This window comes from Rutidosis leptorrhynchoides, chromosome 4, assembly GCF_046630445.1.
Source record: "Rutidosis leptorrhynchoides isolate AG116_Rl617_1_P2 chromosome 4, CSIRO_AGI_Rlap_v1, whole genome shotgun sequence".
In the NCBI taxonomy this organism is placed as follows: domain Eukaryota; kingdom Viridiplantae; phylum Streptophyta; class Magnoliopsida; order Asterales; family Asteraceae; genus Rutidosis; species Rutidosis leptorrhynchoides.
The window spans coordinates 189,240,832-189,262,429 of NC_092336.1; the positions used below are offsets into that span (position 1 = coordinate 189,240,832).

General features: G+C 34.7%; 1 non-coding gene across 1 annotated transcript; it reads right to left on the bottom strand.

The window, feature by feature from the left end:
* Positions 1 to 16,446: 16,446 nt before the first annotated feature.
* LOC139846096 (small nucleolar RNA R71) lies at positions 16,447 to 16,553 on the bottom strand. The gene has a single exon (XR_011758840.1). It is a non-coding gene; the product is annotated as a small nucleolar RNA R71 (small nucleolar RNA).
* Positions 16,554 to 21,598: the final 5,045 nt, after the last annotated feature.

The window sequence follows — 21,598 nt, forward strand, 5'->3', positions numbered from 1 at the left end:
TCCATATCTAAGATTCGCGTTCACCGGTTCAAAGACCAATGACTAAACGTTACCGAGCTAAGGGGAAAGTTTATGCCGTTGTATAACCCACACATATATAAAGTTTAAGTACTCATGCCTAGTATGTAAAACGTAAAACGTGCATGTATTTTCAGTTCTCAAAATAGTTAAAGTAAAAAGGGATGATATAACTCACAGTGGAAAGTAGTAAAGTCGATACGGAATAAGTAAGCAAGTAGTTGGTCTGAAAGGTCCTCAACCTAAGTCAAAAGTTACTAAGTCAGTAAATCGTTCCCAAAAGTTTAAAAGTATGTAAATTAGGTCTTAAGTATCATCATCATTCATCATAAGTCAAAAAGTGTAAAGTAAGTTTTCAATCAAGAATAGAGTTCGAAACAACAGCTGACTTCGTTCAGTTGCCACGACCTCTATACAAACTGAAATGAGGTGAGACCAGTGGTCATGGCTCTGTATATGAGTCCCCTAGTTGCTGACCAATTTCCAGAACCAAACGCGTCTTCGTTTGACCGTGGCGACGGTTTAAGTGCGAGTAGGTCAGAAATTTCAGCACAACGTTAAAAGGGCGTAGTGACTTTCGGAAGGCTATATAAATCCTAAACCGTAAGTTGGATTAAGACGAGTCTTAAATGAAAAGTCATCTACTTGAACCGAAAAATCCGGAAATCAAATTTTCCAGTAGACCAGGTTATTGGTGCTTGATGCTCATCACGGTTCTCATCCTTGATGCTTATAGCTTTAAGTGTACAACTCGTTGATGTGTTTGCATCATCTTTACCAAGTTTTGACCATCATGACACTAGTGTATGTCTAAGATATGTAGCACAACTCATTTAAGGGTTGCAAGTAGGTTGATGAACCAAAGTTACATCAAGATCTTAGATCCGACACATACATGAGTTCTAATAATAATATTAAGCTATAAACTTGAATGTAAACTAAATAAACAAGATCTTAAGTTGTAGAACTTAGATCTTAGTTAGATCTTGAAGATCCTAGACTAGAAAGTCTAGATCTAGTGTTTTTAAGTTAAACCCTAAGTTATGGAACTTGGATCTTTACTTTAATAAAACCATAAGTTATGAAACTTAGATTTTAATCTTGTAGAATGTATATATAAGCTTATAAGCTCTTGTTTTAGACAAAATTGGAAGACCATAAGCTATAGAAACTTAGATCCAACATAAGTGTATGAAGTTATAACTAGAAATTTTAACTTCCATGTTCTTGAACTTACAAAGTTTAACTTTAGTTTCAAGAAAAATGAGATCAAGTTTAACTAGTAATACTTGACCAATATATGTAAATCACAAATTTAAAAGAAAGAAAAGATGAACTTCAAGTGTAGAACCATAAGCTAACAAGCTTAGATTCTTGTTCTTGACTTCTCATCAAACTAAGGATGGAAGAAAGAAGATTCATGAAGATACAAACTATATAGTTTGATCTTGAACAACAAACAACAACTAGTATGATGATGATAATACAAGTCGAATTCAAGGAAGAAAGAAGAAGAAAAATAAAGTTTATTACTTACAATTATTGAGAGAAAAGTTTAGAGAAAGAAAGTGTAAGTATGAAGTGTGTGTGGAATGGAGTAAAGACTAGAATATAAGTAAAAAAAAAAAAAAATTTGAGCTCCCCATGCCCATTAAAGGCCGACGGTATTGAGGCATCAAATGGGGAAGTCAAAGTGCAACTTTCAAGTGTGGGAAGATGGTGTATGCTAGAATGAGGTATAATGTTAAATGTATGGAAAGTTGGTCATGCATGCTTGCACATTTTTGTCTCCTCATTAAACTAATTAATCTAGTTTAAGCTTAATGAATTATTAGCATAATGGTGGGCTTGCTAGTAGTCCATTAAGTGATGTAGGGTGGGCTTCCAAGTCCAATAATATAAGCCCAAGTAAGTATGCAACAATTAAATAAATAAAGCCCAAGTAATTAACTACTAACATTAGTTAATTAGAAATAATTAATAATAATTAATCATGAATGTAAATAATATTCGAAATATTATTCGTGAAAAGTGTGCGTCACAAAGACAAGTCGGGACATAGAAAGTCAAATACGGTAACAAGTAAAATGTATAAGAATACATTTATTAAAGCACAAGTATTAATAATAAATATTAATAATATAAGTTGGAAAATTCCAGGGTCGTTACAACATGTGAGTTTGTTGTGGAACACACAGCATCTTGATCATCAGCTGGCTCAGAGGAATGAGCAGCAGTGGGAGACAGCTGTTCATTGTGAGTGTAACCAGTACCAGCTTGAGATCCTTCAGAACCAGTGGACCTATGCTCAAGTTGTAAAACTTCTATAGAGCAAGTAGGTCCACCAGGTTTAGACACAGATGGAACAGAGTGTTCCATCTCATCAACAGAGAACCCAGCAACATGGATTGGTGAGGGATTTGTTGATGGTTCTTCATCATCATCTAGAGCTTGCTGAGTTGGCTCTTCAAACAGTAACTCCTCATCTTCTTGACCATAAGATGAAGTAGGGGCAGTTTCATCAAATGTAACATTAATAGATTCTTCAAAACAACTCCTTCTTTTATTGAAAACCCTATATGCCTTTGACATGTTGGAATATCCAAGAAATATACCTTCATCAGCCTTAGCATCAAACTTACCTAGCCGATCCCTATTGTTTAAAATGAAACAGGGAGTGCCAAATACATGAAGAAATGAGATTGAGGGTCTTCTGCCTTTGAGAACTTCATAAGCAGTTTTCTGATGTCTTTTCACTATTAAAGATCTATTCTGGGTAAAACATGCAGTGTTCACAGCTTCTGCTCAATATGAATTTTTCAACCCAAACTCAGCCAACATAGATCTTGCTGCTTCAATGAGAGTTCTGTTTCTTCTTTCTGCAACACCATTCTGTTGAGGTGTTCTCACAGCAGAAAAATTCTGTGAAATACCTTTGTCAGCACAAAATTCTTCCAAAGTAGCATTTCTGAATTCTGTACCATGATCACTTCTAAGCTGCTTCACAAGTTGCCCTTTCAGTAGTTCCATTCTTTTGATAAAATTGATAATTTCATCAGCAGCTTCACTCTTTTTCTTCAAAAAGAATACTCAAGTGTATCTGGAATATTCATCAACAATCACCAGTGTATACTTCTACCCACTACAGATGGCTATATTAACAGGACCAAAAAGATCCATGTGAAGTAGGTGAAATGGTTTCTCAACAGATGAAATCTGCTTTGACTTGAATGAGGCATGGTGATGCTTCCCTTTTTCACATCCAGGACACAGTCTGTCTTTCACATAAGACATTGTGGGTAGCCCAGACACCAAACTTTTACTAGATAACTTATGAATATCTTTGAAGTTGAGATGTGAGAGTCTCTTGTGCCATAACCACTTAAGGTTGTCTGCTGCCTTTGAATAAAACTAAGTATAAGTTGTTGTGACTGCCGTGTTCATGTCAATTTGATACATGTTCTCATGTCTTTTTGCTGTCAGCAATGGCTACCCTGTCTTATCAAAAATAGTGCCAATCTTCCTTCTGAATTGAACTATCTGATTTTTGCTTGTCAGTTGGCTTATGCTGAGTAGATTATGTTTAAGCCCAACGACATATGCTACATTTAAAAACGTAACATTTCCATTTATTAAAGTGCCAAAACCCTTTGTGTAACCCAATGAATTATCTCCATATGATATAACTGGACCATCCTTTTCTTGATAGTCCATCAGCAGGGACTTACATCCGGTCATATGTATTGAAAAACCACTATCGAGATATCAGATTTGCTTGTTTTAAATGCCCTGCACATTAGCTAAGAGATTAGTTCTTTTTGGGAACCTATCCAAGGATGGGTTCTGGAAGGGTCATCTTTGATGATCTCTTCCTGTCTGCTGGCTTGCTTGAAGGGGCAGCAGTAGATGGGATTAGGGTTAGAGTACACCGGTTGGCTAAGTGAAACTTGCTGCCACACTTGTAGCATTTTCTCACATTTGGTATTGGTGACTGGTCATACATTGAGTAAATGGGTACAGTAAGATCGGGTCTACTTTCAGATATGGCAGCTTGCCTTTGTTGTTCGACGAGCCAGTGTGGGATGTTACTGACCCGTCAGCTGATACCGGGTGATTCGTGTGAATCTTGATTGCTGCCTTTGAATTGCCAGTATTGCGTTTTGCTGGCTTGTCAGCAGCTACTGGTTGACCAGTACAATTTTCATCAGCTGGCTCAGCATTGGTGGAATTTGAACATGAAGGGGAATCAATTGTTTTTGACTTTCTTTGGTTGTTTTCAGTGATTTCCCTTTTAATGCGTCTTTCCTTAGGAGTCATGTAGTAAATGCTTGAGGGATCAGTAGTTTCATCAATTGAAGTACTAGTTTCCTTAGCTTTTACTTCATCCTCCAAGATTTCTTTCATGGACGGTGGTGGGGTCTCTGTAGGTCTGAAAAACTTATTTGTTAAGACCTTTTTACCCTTAACTATCTTGGAAAAAGTATTTGGCAAGACAGCTTTTGGATCAGTTTCGAGAATGGGGTCCATGTAAGTAACTTCTGCAAGAGCAGCAGTAGCAGCATAGTCACCAGCAAAGAATGCTTCAACTTGGGCAGGCACCTGCTCATTCACACATTTTGCTGTGCGTTGAGCAGATGTACACCATGAAGCAACAATCTTTTTGAGATCGTTTAGCTGGTTCTTGACCTCTGCTACCTCAACGTGAAGAGACTTTAAAGAAAAATTTTGTTTTTCAAGTTTTGAAATTTCATCTTTCAAGATTTTAATTTCATCGTTTTTGCCTTTAAGTTTTTCATTTAGAGATTTGTTATCAGTTTTTAAAACTTCTTCACATTTACCGCCTCTACATAAATCAACTCTTAGGTAGTCAAACATTTCAGCTTTTTCATCATTAGTATAAGTTCGAAAATTATCAACCTTATACAGCATTTCAGATTTCCATTGAGGTGAATCCTTTTTTAGATCAGCTTCCCTCATATTAGCCATAAACGTACTACCATTATCATCCTCATCAGACTCCTCGACCTCATTGGCCATCAAACACAGCTTTCTACCAGAAGCATAACCATCATCATCATCATCATTAGTATCACTGTCAGATGATGAAGAAGAGCTGGTTTCATCCCAGTCATGATGCTCAGCAACTAGATACTTTTCTGGCTTCTTTCCTTTCTTATCAGCCTTTGCACTTTTCTTCATCTGAGCTTTCATAGCTTTGTACTTGTTCTTGTACATGTCATCTTTTGAGAAAGAGTTAGCATGTGAGACAGAAGGTTTTCTGGACATGCATTCAGCAGCAAAATGTCCAACCTTCCCACAATTGTAACACTCAGATTTAGGACCCTTGACTGATTTGCTGCTATACCTATCACTTGGTTTCTTACTCCCTTTGTATGACTTGCTGGTTCTATTACGATTAAACCTTTTGAACTGTCTAGCCAGCAAAAGCCATACCTTCAGCAAAATCTTCCACATCGTCTTCATCATCACTGCTTTCTTAAGACCCAGTACCACTATCCACCTCATCTTCAACTGACTCTCCTTCTGTTATTAACTTTTGAACCAGTAAAGCCTTTTGAGCTTTCTTTTTAGCAGTAGCAATAAGAGCAGTATCATCTGTTTTAGAAGATTTTGAAGTGGTGGGGGCAGACTTAAAGTTTTCTTTTAAGTTTTGTTCAAGTTTAGCTTTTTTCTTCTCATGGTTCCAAAGTGTACCATAGAGGGAAGACATGTTAAAGTTCTTTAAAGTCTGGGTGGTTCCTAGAGGGTCAGTTACTAGTTTCCATTTAGTAGACAATGAGTCAATGAATTTGTTTACTTGTTCAAAATTAGTATATGTGATTTTCAAAGTAAGCAGGTCAGCAACTAAGGAGTTAAACCTAATGAAGGTTTGCTCAAGGGTCTCATTCTTATAGGCAAAGAACATTTCATACTCTCTTTTCAAAGCAATAGTCTTGTTCTGCCTAACCTCATCCATGCCTTCATAAGTAACATCTAGATAGTCTAACATAAGCTTAGCATTCAGTTTTCCCTTCTTCAGTTTAAACAGGTGATTAGGTAAGGTTATAGCTAACAGAGTTCTGATCTTAGGGTCAAGTCCAACACGACGTTTATCCTCATCATCCCATTTAGCTGGAGTGAGAACAACCTCTCTGCCAGGAATGGCAGGAGTGTCAGCAGTGGCTGGAATGCTATCAATAGTTTCAGTTGGGACAAATGGACCATCTGTAGCAATAACAGGCATGAGTGTGTCAATAGACTCCAGGTGAAGTATGAACCTTGCCTTCCAAGTTTTATACACATCTTCATCAAATTTGGGTGGTCTATTGGATGAGCCATTTTCAAGGTAAACTATATTTGATTATGCAGCCATAAGATACTTCAGATCCAAGATATTAAATTATCAAGACTGATGCTCTGATACCAGTTATTGGTCCCTTGATTAACTACAGGAGTATTGTAGGGGGGTGAATACAATTTCTCTTTAATTAACTTAACATTTAAAAACATTTTAGTATTCAAGCAAGTAAATTAAATAGAGTCAGAGGTAATTTTCAACGGTTATTCTTTATTGATAAAATCACAAATAATTACAATTATCCTTGGTGGAATGATAGTTGGTTTATACAGATTTACCTAGATTATAACTATGAGGATAAACTTAAAGCTATTACATGTTTTGGACTCTAAATAATAAAACCCACACCACTAGTTGTTACAATAGTGGATACAACAATTTATAGTAGTCCTATTATCCGTGTAATGGTTCTATTGTCCACAGATACATAGGATGTCTGTACTTGTGGGGACAACTGCATCAGAGAGTGTGCTCTCCTCTTTCTTCTTTGGTAGCTATTTGCAGGAACACCCCAATTTGGTTTGGCACCACTATTTGTTTAAACAAATAGAATGTTGTGTTCCCTAGGCGTTGACAAAGTAGAACACATGTCTGCACATGCGTTAAACTTCTGCATTCCCACGTGGTCTTGTAAGGTCACTTGTCAGCCGCCGACGCGTGTCCTTTTCTGTTTAACTTTATCTTTGACTTCGGTTGAATAGTACGATTGATGTAGACCACTCAGGAAACCACTATGCTTGTAATGGAGCATAACTGTCTTGTGTAGTAAGCTGCATTCCAGCTATGCTGGTTCTTCATTGGTGAGTCACTTGATATTATTGAATTGCTGAGTATACATCCTGTCCTGATTGAAGAACACTGTCTACCTTGTACTAGTAGACTAAGCAGCAGACTAAACAATTAACACATCAATATTTGCTGTCTATACATAAGGCAAACTTGTGCTGGCTGCACATAACATTTTAGTGCAAATAAATTACAGTTTTGTCATAATTAAATCCTTAATTATTTTGGGGGCTCAATAGTAAGGCACCCAAATAAGACCATACGAGCATTCATCTTTAATGCTTCACTATTTTCCGTTGAGAGTGCCGATGTCTGTACTCAGAATCAGAACTTGCTCTAGATCTGCATTTCCAAGTAACGAAATGTGACTCGTGTATAATCAGAAGAGCTAGCCATTTGTCAAATAAACCTTTCACACCTTCTACCACCTCTACCTTATCAAACCCTCATTCACATCATCTTTACTATCACTCGAAAAATCCAGAAAATGAGATTCCTTCGGAAAACCCAATGTTATAAACCTCTCAAGTATTATGGCAAAGGTCTTGAAAAAGTTTACCGGCAGAAAGTTTCTCGAGATAAAATCTCCAAAAAAAAAAAAGTGTATTTTCAAAGTTCTGAGAAAAGAAGCAGAACTTATAAAGAGATACGCCGAGGAAGAACTTGACCACAAACTCCTATCACCCTAAAAGGAGAAAAAGTCAAAGTGTTTCTCAAAAATATCAGTCCTCCTATCTATCTTACATTTCATAAATTCTGAATAAAAGTCTTTAAAAAGATTATGCTACCCTTTCTCACCCCCTAAAACAACTTTACCACCACTCCAAAACTCCTTTCCATTCTCCCAAATTGACAAATGACCTAGAAGCTATGGTTATTCCCATTTTCACATTAGTAGCAAGGATTTGAGTCTTTATCAAGGCTATGACAATGGGTGCAACATGACTGGCTAAGAGCGAATTCATTTCTTAGATCTATAGGGAACCCTAAATACTTGTGTGATTTGAGTGACCCGTGAAAGCTAGCCTAAGTCATGTAACCTCCTCGCATGTTTGTAGAGATAGTTTCAACCATGACATAGATAACTCACCTTATTTTTCGCCCTTATAATAAAAAGCAAAACGCTTAGGCTAATAGAAAGGAAACTCTGAAAAGATTTCTTAAAGTAAAAAATGAGAAGGTTGTTTGAGGACAAGCAAAGTCTAGTTGTGGGATATTTGATATCAACTAAAAAGTCACGTTTTCACCCCGGTATTGAGGCCCAAAAACAATAAAGTTCCAAGCTTTATCGACAAAATACCCGCTTTCTCAGAAGAAATTGAAGATTAAGTGATTACAAAGACGGTGCAAAAAGAATCAAGAGAATCGGAGCTAAAATGAAGATTCTAGGGCGAAAATGGTGAAAGACGAGAAACAAAGTTACGATCAAGGAAATCAAGTTACGATCCAGTGAAAATAGCAAACCATGGCAGGCCATACGACTTATCATCTGGCTTGCCATATGGCCTGCTAGTGTGAAAAACGGCCTTGGCAAACGACCATGCAAAACGGCTTGCCAACCCAAATGGCCTGGCCATACGGCATGCCATACGGCCTGCCAGCCGTATGCAGGAAATTTTCAAGTCTATTTAAAGGGCTTTTGTCATCCATTTTAACACACACTTTAATTCACTTCTCTCTCTCTCTCTCTCTCTCTCTCTCTCTCTCTCTCTTTCTACAATATTAGTCATACTTTCAAGGTCTTCGACTATGTGTAGGAAACCTAGTACCCCAAGAAGAATGCCGAAGATTGTATTAGGAGCGGTCTGGAGTTTGAAGTTGTCACTTTTGTATTCGGAAATCATTTAATCTACTGATATTTCTATCCTTTGTCTTTATATAATGTCTTTCATTATCATGCTTTGTGATATTGTTGCCATGATTAGCGAGTAGTTATCTTTTAGTGTATGCTATGATGTAGTAAGTTATAATGCCAAAATAATATTATGGTTTGTGTATGTTGTCGAGATGCTTTCCGTTTATGCTATAAACTCAATCGTTTTTCCAACTAATAGAAAGTAGTTATCGGCTCTGCTATTGGGAAGTCGCGAACCCCGATTCAGAGTACACTATCTATGTCACCCCTTGGTAAGAGAAGTATATCGGATATAACGTAAGTTTGACTGAGGCACACTGGTTGTAGTAAGTCCACCGAGCCTTGGATTCTTACTGAGGACTCTTTCGTAGTGAAACATCTAAGTAGACCCATAGTACATTGTCGATCCAAGACCATGCTAGTGTAGTCACCAAGCATATAAACTTCGTACGTGCACGCTGAAGCACAACGGTTGTTGTAGGCTGTACCTCTGCTAAGTAAGGCCATGAAACCCAGTCAGTGCTAATTAGTACACTTCACCATAACGCAGTCTTAAGCATTGCACCCCGCTTGAGGGATTCTTAATTAATTAAGGAACTGTTTGTTTAAACACATAAACGATTGGACCGTTAGGATAACCGAACGTGTTCATGGAAGTCAAACCTGACTTGGCCATGGTGTTATTTATGGTTGAACTCTTTTTAAGGGCCTAACTACCTTTTTAAACCCAATCATTAACGAAAGCATCAAAAATCAATACGTCTCTCGGATACGTCATACCCTGTATTCTATTATGCTTAAAAAAGTTTAGACCTTTGTGGAATGTTAATATGTCACCAACCGAGTCGCTCAATTGGATGAGCCATTTGAACGTGTATGCCTATAGTCAGACTGCACGGGCGTCGGAGGTAAGTCATGTGTGCGAGGTGTAGTACGAAATACTGTTAATTTTATTATGAAATAATATTAAATACGATACAATTTTACACAAGTTATTTATTTATTTATAGAATGGATATACCTAAACCTTGCTACAACACTTATAGGCAGTGTACCTTATCGTAGAGTAGTGTAGTTTTTAGTAAGTCCGGTTCGTTCCACAGGGAGCTAGCTGAGTTTAACGCTCTATTTATTTTAAACTATATTTGTATAAATATATATATAAGTAATATTATTATTATTATTATAAAAAGGGGGTTTTACCGTTTAGTGACCGGTTTGTCGATTTTATGTCTTAAGTCACAATTAAAACCTAATGTAAAATATTAAATATAAATACAACTTAATTTAAAGTGTAAAGTGAATGACGATAAATAAAAGTGCGATAATTAAAAATGTAATAATTTAAAGTACGATAAATAAAATGACGATAAATAAAGTGCGATGAGATATAAAATAAAGGAATTATGCTAATTTAAACTTCCGTAATCATGATGTTCGACGTGTTGATTTTAATTTATTACCATGGGTTAATTTTCCTTTGTCCTGGATTATTCGATATGTCCATCTGGTTTTTTTCCATAACAGTCCATCTGTCATAAATATAAAGTGCGACCCTTATACCCGAAGTCAAATATTCCAACTAATTGGGGACTTAAACTGTAACAAGGTTTTAATTCTTTGTTAATGATTACACCAGGTTATCGACTGCGTGTAATCCAAGGTTTTAATGCTTTATTAACAATTACACCAAGTGTCCTTGTATGTAATCCACCCCTGTTTTAATGAGTCCATTGACTATTAATCTATTCACGTGTCCGGTTAAATGAACGATTATTAGTATTTATAAATATTCCGCCCATCGTGTCCGATCGAGTGTATGTGGTTATTTATAGATACGTCAAATTGTAAATCTCTATATTAAATTAACGAACTATCATTCAGTTAAACAAATATAAAGCCCATTAATAGCCCATAGTCCAATTTTCACAAGTGTCGGTCTTTTGTCCAAACCCCAATTATGGTCCAAAGCCCAATAACCCCGTCTTAATATTTAGTCCAACATCACGATTACTTCGGCTTAAATAAACATAATAATAATTTAGCATACGAGACATTAATTTAAAAAGGTTGAACATAACTTACAATGAGTATTAATCGCGTAGTGTTACACGGACAGAATTTCGACTTACAAACTTAAAACATTCGCCACTATAACCTTATTATTATTAACTTAATATTAAAATTATAATTATAAAATATATATATATATATATATATATATATATATATATATATATATATATATATTACGTATGTGATCAGAGAAAGGAAAAGAAAAAGGTGTAATGAAATCGGCAGAATGCGCGGCCTTTTATAGGCCCACTTTGAACTGTTCAGCTCCGCGAGTGCGGTATTTTTCCCCTTCATAGCTCCGCAGTCGCGGAGCTTTGGATTCCGGCTCACCATAGTGAATTAAACGTGGGCTGCTGATAAATATAATATATAATAATATATATAATTAATTATATATTATATTATATTCTTGTGCATAGTTGACTTGTAATTTCAGCTCCGTTGAGTCGCACGTTGATAGTTGGTTCATATCTCGGTTCCGGATTTTTAAACGCCTTTTTGTATAATTTAATATCTTGTACTTTGCAATTTGCGGCTTGTACTCTTATAATTTTGAGACGTTTCTCATCAATAAATTGAACCACTTGAATTGTACTTTGTACTTTTTAGATTTTTGGTCGTTTGCGTCTTTAAATCATCGAATCTGTCATTTGTCTTCACCTTTTATTATTTAAACGAACGAATATCACTTGTAAATAGAACAATTGCAACTAAAAGCTTGTCTTTCTTGAAGGATAATGCTATGAAATATATATTCGTTTTTAGCATTATCAAATATTCCCACACTTGAGCATTACTTGTCCTCAAGCAATATAGAACTTGAATATAACTTTACTAGAATCACTTCTTTATTCTTCACACTTTGTACATCAGTGATTTTGATACGGCGGTATGAACAATGATAGTAACGATGTGGTTTACAGTCCCATATGACTATAAAAATTTAGATCCTTTAGGAAATTGAATCTTTATGAAAACATTTGATCTTTTGAAAATTCAATCTAGCTTTTACCCTAGATAAGTTTTCTGGAATAACCCTTCACCGGTGTTTGCAAAATGTTTTTGTGGGTTTTGTGGGTTTCAGATTTTAAAATTTTAGCTCAAAATTTATGGTTTTGTGTCACCCACTTGCTAACCTTATATTAGGAAAGCAACACGTTCAGTATACTTGCTTCGTATATTACCTTTCGGTAAACTATCGTCCGGTTGTAAAGGAAAGCGTTAAACAAGCAACTGTTAAGGCAATGTCTAATGACATGCATATGTTCATGGTCCACAACGTGTCGGATGCAATTACTATCCTTTGTAGGAGCAATAGTGATAATGCTAAAAACGAACATATATTTCATAGCATTATCCCTCAAGAAAGACAAGCTTTTAGTTGCAATTGTTCTATTTACAAGTGATATTCATTTAAATAATAAAAGGTGAAGACAAAAGACATATTTGACGAATTGAAGACGCAAATGACCAAAAAGCTAAAAAGTACAAAGTACAATCCAAGTGGTTCAAATTATTGATGAGAAACGTCTAAAAATTACAAGATTACAAGCCGTGAAACACAAAGTACAAGATATTAAATCGTACGAAAAGGCGTTCGAAAATTCGGAACCGAGACATAAACCAACTTTTAGAGCGCGACGCAATGGACCAAAAATTACAAGTCAACTATGCACAAGAATATAATATAATATATAATTAATTATATATATATTATTATATATTATAATTATACGCATCCCACGTTTTGGATTTAATCTATGAGCTGGATTCCAGACCTCCGCACTTGCGGAGCTTTGATGAAGAAAACATCCGCACTCGCGGAGCTCAACAGTAAAACATGGGCCTATAAAAGGCCGCGAATTCTGATCGATTTCAACATCTTTTTCTTTTCCTTTATCATATCATATACGATATAATTTTAATTATAATTTTAATTTTAATTTAAGATTAATAATAATAAGGTTATGTTAGCGAATGTTGTAAGTTTGTAAGTCAAAATTCTTTCCGTGTAACGCTACGCGATTAATACTCATTGTAAGTTATGTTCAACCTTTTTAAATTAATGTCTAGTAGCTAAGTTATTATTATGCTTATTTAAATCGAAGTAATCATGATGTTGGGCTAAATATTAAAGACGGGGTAATTGGGCTTTGTATCATAATTGGGGTTTGGACAAAAGACCGACACTTGTGGAAATTGGACTATGGACTATTAATGGGCTTTATATTTGTTTAATTGAATGATAGTTCGTTAATTTAATATAGAGATTTACAATTGGACATACCTATAAATAACCACATACACTCGATCGGACACGATGGGCGGGATATTCATAAGTACTAATAATCGTTCATATAACCTGACATGGGAATGGATTAATAGTCAATGGACTCATTAAAACAGGGGTAGATTACATACAAGGACACTTGGTGTAATTGATAATAAAGTATTAAAACCTTGGATTGCACACAGTCGATAACCTAGTGTAATCGTTAACAATGTATTAAAACCTTATTACAGTTTAAGTCCCCAATTAGTTGGAATATTTGACTTCGGGTATATGGATAATTTGACGAGGACACTCGCACTTTATATTTATGACTGATGGACTGTTATGGACAAAAAACCAGATGGACATATCGAATAATCCAGGACAAAGGACAATTAACCCATGGTAATAAATTAAAATCAACACGTCAAACATCATGATTACGGAAGTTTAAATAAGCATAATTCCTTTATTTTATATCTCATCGCACTTTTATTTACTGTCATTTTATTTATCGCACTTTTAATTATTGCAATTTTATTATCGTCATTTACTTTACCCTTTAAATTTACTTTACGCTTTAAATTAAGTTATATTTATTTTTAATATTTTACATTAGGTTTTAATTGTGATTTAAGTTTTAAAATCGACAAACCGGTCATTAAACGGTAAAAAACCCCCTTTTTATAATAATAATAATAATATTACTTATATATATAAATATATATATATATATATATATATATATATATATATATATATATATATATATATATATATATATATATATATATATATATATATATTTATATATTTATTCAAATATAGTTTTAAAATATAGCGTTAAACTTGGCTAGTTCCCTGTGGATGAACCGGACTTACTAAAATCTACACTACTGTACGATTAGGTACACTGCCTATAAGTATTGTAGCAAGGTTTAGGTATATCCACTCTATAAATAAATAAATAACTTGTGTAAAATTGTATCGCATTTAATAGTATTTTGAAATAAAAATATAACTATTTCGTACCCCTCTGCTTTAACATCAAGTATTTTTGGCGCCGCTGCCGGGGAACACTAAAACGCCGAAGCGAAACGCCATATATAAAAAAAAGAGATTTTTATTAAGTTTTAATCTATTTTTGTAAAAATATAAGTTTTAAATATTAAAAACAAAAATATAAAAATATAAAAAAAGAAAAAAACAAAATCTATATCTATATTTTTAAGTTTATTAAAAAGTTTATATTTTTATTTATTGTAAAAAGTTATTAAAAAAAAACTAATAACTAATTTTTAATATAAGTTTTATTTAAATTACATTTTATATAAAATAAAAATAGAAAATAAAAAAAAATATTAAAATCTGAACCTGCGTAATTTGGGCCTGCAGCTCACTTGAACCTGTATCCTCCGCACCCGCGGTACTTTTGGGCAGCTAGTATCCGCACTCGCGGAGCTGTCTGACAGCTGCAACCTCAGACTGCATTAATTACGTTTTAGGGTTTTAATTTAATTATTATTATTATTAATTAACCTAATTAGGGTTTATGTTTAATATTAATTAGTTTTAGTTTAATTAAATTTGTATTTTTAAGTATTAATTAGTTTTATTACTTATAAAATTAATACTTTTATAAAATAATAATATAAAAATAATATTTTTATAAAAATTGTATTTTTATAACTTTAAGTTTTATTTTTATATTTTGTATCTTTTTATTCGTAATTGTATAGTTATCGTTCGTAACTAGTTTTAAGCTATAGTTTTTGCAGTAGCCATTTTATATTTCTAGATTTCTAGGCTTTGCCGTAAAATCCCTTAAGTGCTTTTTCTTTAGGTTAAGATTTAGGTGCTTTAGAATTTTACGATGTCGCTTATCGCCTTAATATTTTATAGATTTTAGTGACTTTTAAGTTATTGCTGTTTTGAATATAGAATTCCTTTTAAGCTTTAATACCTTTAGACGTAAGTTTTAATTTTTAGTATTTAGTACCTTTTAAGTTTCGACGCGCTACTCTCTTATTATTATTTTTCGATCTTTGTCTTTCGACGCTTATTTTTCGACCTTTTATTTTCCGACGCACTATTTTTCCTTCTTATTTCTCGACGCTCTAGTTTTTTAGGACATAGAATTTTCTATTTCTTCTCTAAAATTTCTTTAAACTTCGACGAAAAATTATTTTAAATGGTTAAATTGATAGACATCCAAAATTTTCTGGTTCGTAGTAATAGTTGGATTTGTTAGTGGCGAGTTGTGGGCTTCCGATTTAAAGTCTATTAATTTGATATTCGAAACGTGGGCAAAATCAGAAAAGTCTATTAATTTGATAACTTATATAATTTTTATTTTTATAATAATAGGATATTCAGTGAATGCACCGAGCAAAACGTTCACCACCTTTCATACGTTCACCACCTGTAACTCGATCAAGACATCTAGCCAATATTGTCGCCGTTGATTTTTCTTTAGAATCATCATCAAGTCGACCAAGTATTCCAATTCAAATTTCCGATAATCCATTTTTTGAACCCAACCTCAAAATTGAGAATCCGGAGGATATTCAGGGACAATTCAGAGATCATGAACCACTAATCATTCCTCCTGGACCACAAAATACTCATCCAGAGATTGTCGAGGAAGAAACCATTAAATCAGAATCCTCTAGTGATTCAGATTCAACAAACTCAATCATGGAAAATCTGAAACCTCTAAGTATGGAAGACCGAATGAGGGCTAAACGCACTGGCCAAGGTCACGCAATTACTCAACCAGACATTAATGCGCCAGATTATGAAATCAAAAGACAAATCCTACACATGGTAACTAATCAATGCCAATTTAGTGGTGCGCTGAAGGAAGATCCAAATGAACATCTTCGTACCTTTAATAGAACCTGTACTCTATTTAAAATAAGAGAAGTTGAGGATGAACAGATTTATCTCATGTTATTTCCCTGGACTTTAAAGGGAGAAGCCAAAGATTGGTTGAAATCGTTACCTGAAGGGGCGATTGATACATGGGACGTTTTAGTTGAAAAATTTCTTAAACAATTCTATCCGGTATCTAAAGCCGTAAGACTTCAAGGAGAAATTGTTACATTCACACAGAAGCCAAATGAAACTCTATATGAGGCGTGGACATGATTTGAAAAGTTATTGAGAGGATGTCCGCAACATGGTTTAGACACTTATCAAATAGTACAAATATTCTACCAAGGATGCGACATCACTACACGAAAAGACATCGACATAGCAGCTGGTGGTTCCATTATGAAGAAAACCACAACTGATGCTTACAAAATTTTTGATAACACTGCTTCCCACTCACATGAGTGGCATCAAGAAAAAGATATCGTTAGATCATCTAAAGCGGCTAGAGCCGATTCTAGCCATGAATTTGATTCCATTTCCGCCAAGATAGATGCTGTCGAAAGACGAATGGAAAATATGACTAAAGATATTCACTCAATACGAATTAGTTGTGAGCAGTGTGGAGGACCACATTTGACAAAAGATTGTCTCAGTATTGAACAAACAATGGAACAAAGAGAGAATGTTTCATATATAAACCAAAGGCCTGGAAATAATTATCAACCGTCAAGACCAATCTACAATCAAAATCAGAATTATAACCGAAATGTTCCATACAACAACCAACAAGGTCCTAGCAATCAACAAGTATCTAATAATACTTCCAACCAGCAAAGACCTATTTTTCCAATTAAATCACCACAAACCGATGATAAAAAGCCAAATTTAGAAGATATGATGTCGAAGCTAGTTGAATCTCAAACTCAATTTTTCACATCTCAGAAACAAATCAATGAACAAAATGCTCAAGCATTTAGAAATCAACAAGCTTCTATTCAAAATCTGGAACAAGAAGTAAGTAACCTAGCAAGGTTAATAGGTGAAAGAAAATCGGGAAGTATACCTAGCGATACAAATGCTAACCCCCGGAATGAAACAGCTAAAGCCATTACCACAAGAAGTGGTATTACACTTAAACCACCGGAAATACCTGTAATTTCTGAGGACTCTATCCCTACTCCACAAGAACCACAATCTGATCAAGAAAAGGAAACATAACCGGTAGTTGAAAAGGTTAATGAAGATAACACAGTTAAAGCTAAACTTTATGTTAAACCATACCAACCACCGCTTCCTTACCCAAGTAAAATGAGAAAAGAAAGACTTGAAGCCGAGCAATCCAAATTCTTGGATATGTTTAAACAAATAAATATCAATCTTTCTTTCATTTATGTGATTTCAGGAATGCCAAGATATGATAAATTCTTGAAAGATCTAATCACTAATAGAAAGAAAATGGAAGAACTCTCGGCTGTTACAATGAATGCTAATTGTTCTGCAGTGTTGTTGAATAAGATACCAGAAAAATTATCAGATCCAGGAAGTTTCTCAATTCCATATTTTCTAGGTAGTCTTAGTTCAATAGAAGCATTTGGCAGACTTAGGTGCTAGTATAAATCTAATGCCGTATTCACTATACGCTAAACTAGACCTCGGAGAATTAAAACCAACACGAATAAGTATACAACTAGCCGATCGATCAGTAAAATATCCTAGAGGGATAATGGAGAAAATGCTAGTTAAAGTTGGTACTTTAGTATTTCCAAAAGATTTTGTTATTTTGGACATGGAAGAAGATTCTCGAGTTCCTCTTATATTAGGAAGACCATTCTTAAACACGGCTAAAGCAATAATAGACGTGTTCGGTAAGAAACTGACCCTAATTCTAGAGGAAGAGAGTGTTACCTTTTTAGTTGATAGAGTCATGCAACAATCGCGATCTGCAGATGATATATGTTATTATATTCAAACTATAGATTCACATGCAGAATTGTTAGAAGAATTTCCAGAATTACAAGGAACAGGAGAGTGTTCTTTAGGAGAAGGAACTGAACCAATTGATGAAGCTGAAATGTTAGCCGCACTCATGGCTAATGGATATGAACCAACAACAGAAGAAATTCAAATGTTAAAAGAGGAAGACAGATATCGATACAAATCATCGATAAAAGAACCACCGACATTAGAGTTAAAGCCATTTCTAAACCATTTGGAATACACTTATTTACATGGTGAATCTGAATTACCTGTAATAATATCGTCTTCTCTTACGAAAAATGAAAAATCTCAACTCATTTCTGTGCTAAAAACTCATAAACCAGCTATTGCATGGAAGATTCATGATATTAAAGGAATAAGTCCTTCGTATTGCGCACATAAAATCCTTATGGAAGAAGGTCATAAAACCTATGTGCAACGCCAACGAAGACTAAATTCTAATATGCAAGATGTTATTAAGAATGAAATTATTAAACTGCTAGATACATGTTTAATTTATCCAATCTCTGATAGTCCATGGGTAAGCCCAGTTCAATGTGTACCTAAGAAGGGTGGCATGACTGTCATCACAAATGAAAAAATGAGCTTAGTCCTACTAGGACTGTAACAGGATGGCGAGTTTGTATTGATTATAGAAAATTAAATGATGCCACCAGAAAAGATCACTTTCCCTTACCTTTCATTGATCAAATGTTAGAAAGATTAGCCGGGAATAGTTACTATTGTTTTCTTGATGGTTTTTCCGGATACTTTCAAATTTCAATCGCACCCGAGAACCAAGAGAAAACCACGTTCACGTGCCCTTATGGTACTTTTGCTTACAAACGTATGCCATTTGGACTTTCCAATGCCCCTGCAACCTTTCAAAGGTGCATGATGGCAATTTTTCGCGAAATGATAGAAGAATGCATGGAAGTTTTCATGGATGACTTTTCAGTCTTCGGTGATACTTTTGAAACATGTCTATTTAATCTTGAACGAATGCTTATTAGATGCGAGCAATCAAATCTAGTTCTTAATTGGGAGAAATGCCATTTCATGGTTAAAGAAGGCATCGTTCTTGGTCATAAAATTTCAAAGGAAGGAATTGAAGTGGATAGAGCTAAAGTAGATGTAATTGCTAAACTTCTACATCCCACCAACGATAGAGGAGTTAGGAGTTTTCTAGGACATGCCGGTTTTTACCGACGTTTCATAAAAGATTTTTCTAAAATTGCCACTCCTATGAATAAACTCCTAGAAAAGGATGCTCCATTCATCTTTTCGGATGAATGCATCAAATCTTTTAATATTCTTAAAGAAAAACTCACTAATGCGCCGATCATGATAACTCCAAATTGGAATCTACCATTTGAACTCTTGTGCGATGCAAGTGTTTTTGCAATGGGAGCCGTTTTAGGACAAAGGATTGAAAAACAATTTCAACCTATTTATTACGCAAGTAAGACATTACAAGGAGCACAAATGAATTACACAACTACTAAAAAAGAACTCCTTGCCATTGTCTTTGCTTTTGACAAATTTCGTTCATATCTCGTTCTAGCAAAAACTGTGGTCTATACAGATCATTCTGCTCTTAGATACCTATTTTCAAAACAAGATGCTAAACCACGATTAATCCATTAGATCTTACTCTTACAAGAGTTCGATATTGAAATCCGAGAAAAAAGGGAGCAGAAAATCTCGCCGCTGATCATCTTTCTTGTCTTGAAAATCCTGAATTAGAAGTTCTAAATGAATCGGCTATACAAGATAACTTTCCTGATGAATATCTTTTGAAAATCGATTATAATGAAATTCCATGGTTTGCAGACTATGCAAACTACTTAGTATGTGGATTTCTTGAAAAAGGGTTGTCGTACCAAAAACGAAAGAAATTCTTTAGTGATATAAAACAATATTTCTGGGAAGATCCACATTTGTTTAAAAATTGTCCCGATGGAATAATACGCCGATGTGTATTCGGAGATGAAGCTAGTCAAATCTTAAACCATTGTCACACAGGACCAACATGAGGGCATTATGGGCCTCAACCAACAGTAAGGAAAGCCTATGACGCTGGATTCTATTGGCCTACAATTTTCGAAGATGCACACCTTCTTTGTAAATCCTGTGATGCTTGTCAAAGGGCCGGAAAAATAAGTTAACATGATGAAATGCCACAAAATGTCATTCAAGTATGTGAAGTATTTGACGTTTGGGGTATTGACTTTATGGGTCCATTTCCAAAATCTCATAATAATCTCTACATTCTCGTTGCCATTGATTATGTATCTAAATGGGTGGAAGCACAAGCTCTCCCAACTAACGATGCATGAGTTATAGTCAACTTCTTAAAAGGTCTTTTTGCTAGGTTTGGAACACCGAAAGCTTTAATAAGTGACCGGGGTACTCATTTTTGTAACAATCAACTTGAGAAAGTTCTCAAAAGATATGGAGTGACTCATAAAATCTCAACCGCTTATCATCCACAAACAAATGGACAAGTTGAAAATACCCACTAAGCATTAAAACGTATTCTAGAGAAAACCGTAGGATCGAATCCAAAGGAATGGTCCTTGAAATTGGAGGATGCACTATGGGCTTTTAGAACAGCCTACAAAACTCCAATTGGAACCACACCTTTTAGACTCGTTTACGGAAAAGCATGTCACCTTCTAGTAGAAATTGAGCACAAAGCATTTTGGGCTTTGAAGACATGTAATATTGATTTGCATGAAGCCGGATGTCTATGGTTAAGTCAATTAAACGAATTAGAAGAATTAAGACATGAAGCATATGAAAATTCGTTAATCTATAAGGAAAGAATGAAGAAATGGCATGATAAAAGAATCAGAAGTTCAAAAGAATTTAAAGAAGGAGACAGAGTTCTTCTTTTCAATTCTCGACTCAAGTTATTTCCTGAAAAATTGAAATCAAGATGGTCTGGACCATTCATAGTCAAAAGAGTTTTCCCTTACGCAACAATAGAGTTAATAAATTCAAATGGGGTTGAATTTAAGGTTAATGGTCACAGAGTTAAACATTACATACATGGTCCAATGGAAGTTGACAATGAAGTTAATCACAATTTTGACACCACAGCTAACTAAGTGTGGAAAGATTCGAATCTTTTAAGGGTAATATGCATTTCTGTTAGAGTTAGATTTTCTGTTTTCGTGTAGTTCTCGAGAATGGAATCCGAATGGTCTTTCCCTAGCAGACCCTAAAGAACTAGTCTTCTCCCCCCATTCTGAATTTTTATTTCTTTTAGATTTTACGAGATGAAGAATTCCTTTGATCTGAACCATGCTCTACTACTACAAGTCATGATTACTAAATGTTATAATAACATCTTTTCGAGTGAACTGGTATCATT